The 6,284-nt window shown below is 57.8% G+C and overlaps 1 long non-coding RNA gene across 1 annotated transcript; it reads left to right on the top strand.

Moving 5' to 3' along the window:
• The first annotated feature begins 3,152 nt into the window (after positions 1 to 3,152).
• On the top strand, positions 3,153 to 4,785 carry LOC102477119 (uncharacterized). The gene is made up of 4 exons (XR_001369386.2): positions 3,153 to 3,284; positions 3,686 to 3,739; positions 4,322 to 4,435; positions 4,639 to 4,785. It is a non-coding gene; the product is annotated as an uncharacterized LOC102477119 (long non-coding RNA).
• The last annotated feature ends 1,499 nt before the right edge of the window (positions 4,786 to 6,284 follow it).

The raw sequence follows: 6,284 nt of genomic DNA, 5'->3' as shown, positions 1-6,284 counted from the left end.
TGTTGGGGATTACAAAGATGTCTCCATTTTTATTTCTTCTACACATCGGTAGCCAGTGTATTGTCAAAGATTTATTCAATCATGTGAACTTGGAAAACATTTAGATTAATTTGTATGTGCGCTCACTTATTTGTTTTTTCATTGAAACACATTGTATTTTTATTTCATGGTGCTCAGCTACTTGTAATTGCATTCAGTTGATTATGTCATGAATTTATTTTATTCAAGTGACTTTTGTTCTCTGTGAAATACAATTTTTTGGAGCACAAAGTCCCCTTTTTATAGGTATCTGAATGGACATAGACGAATCATACATGGCACGGCATGAGTTTAAACCACCAGATCTGGGACTTGAACCGCGGTCGACTACATGGGAGTCCAGCAACATAGTCATTACGCAAACTGCTGGTCCCTCACTTATTTATTTTTTTGGAGAAGTTTTTGCTATAGGGCGCATGCCCTTGTCAGAAAGACAGAGAGAGACAGAGACTTAGAAAGCGAGAAATCACCCCCAGGGGAGATGGCCATGCAGCGATCCCTTCTCCTCCAATCTCCTCTTGGGATTTTGGGATGCACGTACATGCACCCAGCATGAGTTTCAAGCCACCGGGTCCGGGACTCGAAGCTCAGTTGACTACATGGGAGTCCAGTAACAAAACGCCATCTGCTGGTCCCTCCAACATATATTTTGTGTAGGTTTTTAGAGCAGAAAACATATTTGCCTTAATGTTGGTTTAATTAAAACAGCTGACATTTATGCTACATGGTAAATATCTAGCATGCGATCTAAGTAGCTAGCAGAAGACTAAATGAATAATCCCCTTCTCTGACATCTTGGCTTTCAGAGAGTGCAGCATATGGTCCGTGTTTGTGTTTTGTCCTTGTTACTGCCCCACTGCCGTAGGGCACCTGCACTCACCGCTGAGCGGTACACAGAGAGGGAAGGTAAGAAATCGCCCCGGGGGCAGCCAGGCCACATCCCTTCTCTGTTCCCCTCTTGGGATTTTTGGACATGCATGCACACGTCTGGCATGATTTTCAACATACCAAGTCCAGGACTCAAACCTTAGCCACCACAGTCGCCTGCGGGCCCCAGTAAAGTCTTTTTTGAGAACAGAATTGAAGCATTGCTTTTCCCCATTCCTGATCGCTCCACAGTTTGAAAACAGTCATGTCGTATTTTACGGCAACCCAGCTATCTGTGGGAGTTGAGTGCGAATCTGTTCTTTTAGCAGGACTCCAAAACGCTGGCCAGGGCTTTGGCTGGAATAGCAAATCCTGTGAGATAAAGCAGACGACGCTGGGGAACGGGTAAGTTGTAGAGGCCGGCCGAGTGCCCGTAAAGGACTGGCCCTGCAGCACAGTGGTTAAGCCCTGTGCTTAGGGAGCCGACCCCGTGGCTGACAGAGCTCACTCCTGCTGCTCGTGGCTTACAAACATGCCAGGCTCGTGTGCGCATGCTCCGAATCCTGAAGAGCCGGAGAAGCCGAGAAGGGTTTCAGCCCTGCTGTACGCCACTGCCCCCTCCCCATGAACACACTCCCTCTAGCAATGTAAAAACACAGCCCCTTGGGGACAGCAGGTGACTTCTGCATGGTTGATTGTGGTTCAAGATCTGGACCTGGTGGCTTGAAAATCACACCAGGCACTTGTGTGTGCATACCCAAAATCCCAAGAGGAGAAGGGACTGCAGGGTGGCCATCCCCCCTGGGGGGTGATTTTTCACTTTCCCTCTCACTATCTCTCTCTGTCTCTCTCCAGCGAGTATACACACTCTATGGCAAAAACTTTACAATTAAAAAAAAAGAAAGCCCTTGGAAAAACTGTCCTGATGCCTTGTCCACATGATCCCTACAGTGGTCTTCCCACATGTCACTTTCCAGCAGTCAGGGCATTTGGGGGCCCTATAGCAAAAATCTCTCTCAAGAAAAAATGAAACAATTGCAGCACAGACTCAGCAGCCCAGCCAGCGGCACGCCACTCTGCCAGTCAGTGAGGCTGGGAGCCACATGCGGACCCCAGTTTGAGTCTCGAAAACCCTCCAGGCACATATGCCTTCCCAAGGTGGCGGTGGGCCGCAGGGCTAGAGGAAGAGATTGTGCGTAAGCCATGCCTGGGAAGGGTCCCTCTCTTGTTTTCTGTCACAAATGAAAAAAGAACAAAACTTGAGGCAGTAAGTGGTGTGATGGTTAAAGCACTAGATTCCCACATGGCCGACTGCGGTTCAAGTCCTGGACCTGGAGACTTGCTTTCTCACTTTCCCTCTCCCTCTCTTTCTGTCTCTCTCTGGTCAAATTTATTTATCTAAGAATTATTTTTTATTTAATCTTATTTATTGTAATTATCTTATTTTTTTGAAGTTGATCAGAGAGAGAAAGAGAGAGAGAGAGAGAAGGAAAGTGAGAAAGCAAGCTGCCAGGTTTAGGACTTGAACCATGGTCAGCCCTGTGGAAGTCCAGCTGCCTTAACCACCATGCCACCTGCCGGCCCATCTGGTCAAATTTTAAAAATAATGATAGAATTAAATAAAATAATTCTTTAAGAAAAAAAAAAAGGAACAAAACTTAAAAAAAAAAAACTGGCCAGAGGACAAAGGAGCTGCTACCGGGCCCGCTCCCCGCTGACCACGTGACTGAGCGCCACAGGGGCCCCGGCGGCAGAACTTGGGGACTTGCCCACACAGACGGGCATGACTTGTGCCCAGCTGAGCTCCCTCGCTGTCCCCAGCCCTCCGCTGTTACCCTGACACAGAGGGAACTTCCCCCAACTCCTTTCCCTTCACAAGGGCCCTGCTGGGCTGGCAGGTGGCCTGAGAGTGGACGGGGCTGGACTGGATCGTGGATGGAGTCTCTGACCCAGTAGCTTGAAAAACACACCAGGCACCTGTGTGTGCCAAACCCTGAGAGGAGGAAGGAGGAGAAGGGATTGTGGCGTGGCCATTCCCCAGAGGGTGCTTTCTCAAACCCGCCTTCTGCCCCTGGCTCTTCCCAACATGCACGGGTGCCCTCTAAGTGAAAGTAAAGACAGGCGTTGGAGCCAGCTCGCAGGCTGACCCCGCACCCCTCCTGGGCCGTTGCTGAGCCCTGGCAGCGGGCGGGCGGGGCTGGTGGGAGCTGAGCAAGCAGCTGTGCTTTGAGCGCCAGGTCACGTGCTTTCCCCGAAACCACTGTTTTCTAAGAGGTGACCCAGACACAGGAAGAGGGAGGGAGAGGGCAGGGCCATAAAGCACTTGCTAACAGCCCACGGTCCAGGGCCGAGACCAGAAGAGCCTCTCCCTTCCCAAGGTGAGGTGGCAGGGTGGGAGCGTGGGGAGTCAGCCCTCCAAGGCCGCCCACGCTGCCACACAAGCACGGGGACAGAGGCCCAGTGGGGAGACTGATCCCACCCCAGGGCTGGGCACTGAGGCCACAGAGGGGTCCTCAGCAGGGGAACCCTTGGGGGCTGCCGGGGACTGTGGGCAAGAAAGCCAAACTTCCGTGTAGAAGCAGCACCAGGGGCTGAGGGGGAGCAGGGTGGCCATGGGTGGGTGGGTGAGGGAGCCGCAGGAAGGGCTGGGCGGCCTGGAGGGGGCACTGAGTGGGGCTGGGGGCCCGGGCTGCCGGGTGGGGAGGAGGGCCAGGGGCGCCCTGGGGTGACCGGGAGGCGGGCTGGCGAGGCCGTGCTGACCTGGGCCTCCTCTCGGCAGCGTGCCCGGCACCCCGAGAAGATGGTGGTGGAGAACGTGATCATCTTCTCTGCGGTGAGAGCTGGAGCATGTGGTGGAGAACGGTATCATCTTCTCTGCGGTGAGAGCTGGAGCAGTGGGGGGACGGGGGGGGGGCGGTCACTCCCACCGGACAGACCTGTGACCTGCAGGGAGGGTGAGGAGACCTCAGGCTTGGAGATCTCAGGGACCCACTGGCCCCTCGGGCTTCGTTCTGCCCTGGGCTCCCAGGCCCGCTCTGAGGGTGGCTGGGGTCCGAGGGGTGCGGCCTGGGCATAAGGGCCTCTCACTGTGAGCACCCCCAGCTGTCGGCCTGGGCAAGCGAGCCTCTCACTGTGAGCACCCCCAGCTGTCCTGCCGTGGTGCGGAGGGGTGAGAGCGCCGTCCCCCTCACCCGAGGACAGCAGGCTCGGGGGACTGAGCACCGCGGTCCCCAGTTGGACACTGCGGGGGGCAGAAGGGTGAGGTCCGTCTCGGCATCTGGTCCTTCTCCCTGAGCGGGGTCCCACAGGACAGCTGCTGCCCTGTGTCTGGTGGGACCCGGAGCCACAGTGCCCTCGGGCCCTCGGTCTTGGGTGAGGCTGGGCTCACTGAGGTCACCCGCTCTCCCCGCCTTAGGCTGTCCCGGAACTAACTGTGACCTGTGCGATCGGGGGCCCGATCGCCTGGGCCGTGGTGGCCATAGCTGGTGTGGCCGTCATTATGGGGATCACCTACTGCCTAGTAAAGGAGGTCAGGAGGGGGCGTCCCCCAGACAGCACTGAGGGGGACTTGGCTGGGGCACACTGGGGTGCAGGCTGGGGTGGGCCGGGCGGCCAGGTCCAGTCTGGGAGAGGGTGGTTCGGCCTCTCCACTGCCCTCGAGGCCGCCTGCCCACCTGGCGGCCCTCGGCTCTTCCTGGAGCAGCCTCTGCCCACTGCCCCCTTCTCTTCCAGATGAAAGTGAAGAAGGTATGAAAGCCACCCCCACCCCCGGGAGGGGCAGCTCCCACCTGCACGGAGGCTGTGGGCCACGCACCTCACACCTCTGCAACTGAGTATGGCCATGCCATCTCCTGAACACAATAAAAACCACTGAGCACATCCTCGAGTGACTGCTGTGTGCCCGCTCTGCTCCAGAACCAGGCAGAGTTCATCCCAGAGTTCTTTCCTTTGAGGCCTGGCTGCTCCCACCCCTGGGTCTTCCCCTGCCCTGGCCACCCGGCCCTGGCCCTTCCTGGGTTACCATCACAGGCCCCAAGGGGCCCTGGGGTGGGCGAGCCAGGGCTGATGCTCCATGAGGGTGAGCCAGGAGCCCACCAGAGGACGCCACATGGCAGGTCACCCTCCAGTGCCAACCTCCTGCAGGAGCTTCTGCACGCCTCGTGCGCGTCCCGGAAACCGCAGGGCAGGCAGAAGGAGAGGCTGCTCAGAGGGCCGGGAAGGCAGCTGCCCTGGGTAAGGCCCCAGGACACCTCACACGGGGGTGTCCTGACTCGGGCCTGGGCTCTCCAGGGACTCACAAGTCCTCAGACTCCATCTTCCACCAAGAAGGGTCCCAGGCCAGGTGGGGTAGTGCGTGAGGGTCCAAGGGCCACATCTTGGGTATTGAGGGCTCCCGGGCTGAGGGAGCTGTCCCTGCCATCTGAGGACAACAGGCCTGGGCCAAGGCCTACCTGGGCACTGCCAGGGAATCTGCTCCCGCCGAGCGTGGGGAGCCACCCCTGCCCCATGTCTGGTGGGACCTTGAGCCCACAGACCCTGTAGGTCCCCAGTGTTGGGTGAACTGGGCTTAGTGAGGTCACCTGTCCGCTTCACCATCAGGAAACCTGCTCGGTCCCTGAGTTAGAGGCCATGGGTCTGCAGCAGACACCGCTGTGGGACTGCTGGCCTCAGCACCCCTCTCCCTGGGGCTCCCTAAAGGGTGGGGAGGCCTCCTCCCCCGAGAGTGGCAGGGGGGGGGGGGGGGGGGGGGGGGGCCGCGGCCATGGGTCTGCAGCAGACACCGCTGTGGGACTGCTGGCCTCAGCACCCCTCTCCCTGGGGCTCCCTAAAGGGTGGGGAGGCCTCCTCCCCCGAGAGTGGCAGCTGGGAGTGCTGAGCTGGGGCCTCCTGAGTAGCTGTGAGGTGGCCCTGCCCAGCCCTCCCTACTCTGCCTTCTGCCCCTGCTTGGCTGTCCTTCCCCTAGAGGAAACAGGAAGAGAAAACCACCCATGGGAATTCCCTCCAGGCCCCAGGGCCCTGAGCAGGGCTCCCCCCACACCTCTGGCCCTACCACCTTTGGCTCTGCACAGGGTCCCTGGGTCCACACCAGCCTGGGTGCAGGGTGCAGAGGACGGAGAGAGCTCCCTTCCGGGAGAGGCACGCCCTGATCTGCCTTCTCACCGCAGCACTCACTTTCAACTTTCACCGCGAACAAAGTCAATTTCGAGCAGTTTTTACAAATTCCCCAAATACACATAGCGTGAGCACCTACTGGATGCCTGGCCCTTGTCCAGAACCATATTCTTGTCAGGGCACGGCTAGGCTGTGGCCAGGACAGAATGCAGGCTCCAGAGCAGCAGGACGGAGGGTCCACGCTCTGCCCCACGCCCCACTCCGGG

Source organism: Tupaia chinensis, unplaced genomic scaffold (genome assembly GCF_000334495.1).
Source record: "Tupaia chinensis unplaced genomic scaffold, TupChi_1.0 Scaffold141247_1, whole genome shotgun sequence".
Taxonomy (NCBI): domain Eukaryota; kingdom Metazoa; phylum Chordata; class Mammalia; order Scandentia; family Tupaiidae; genus Tupaia; species Tupaia belangeri.
Note: the sequence above shows the minus strand (reverse complement) of the source record. Positions and strands in the feature narration are given on the sequence as shown.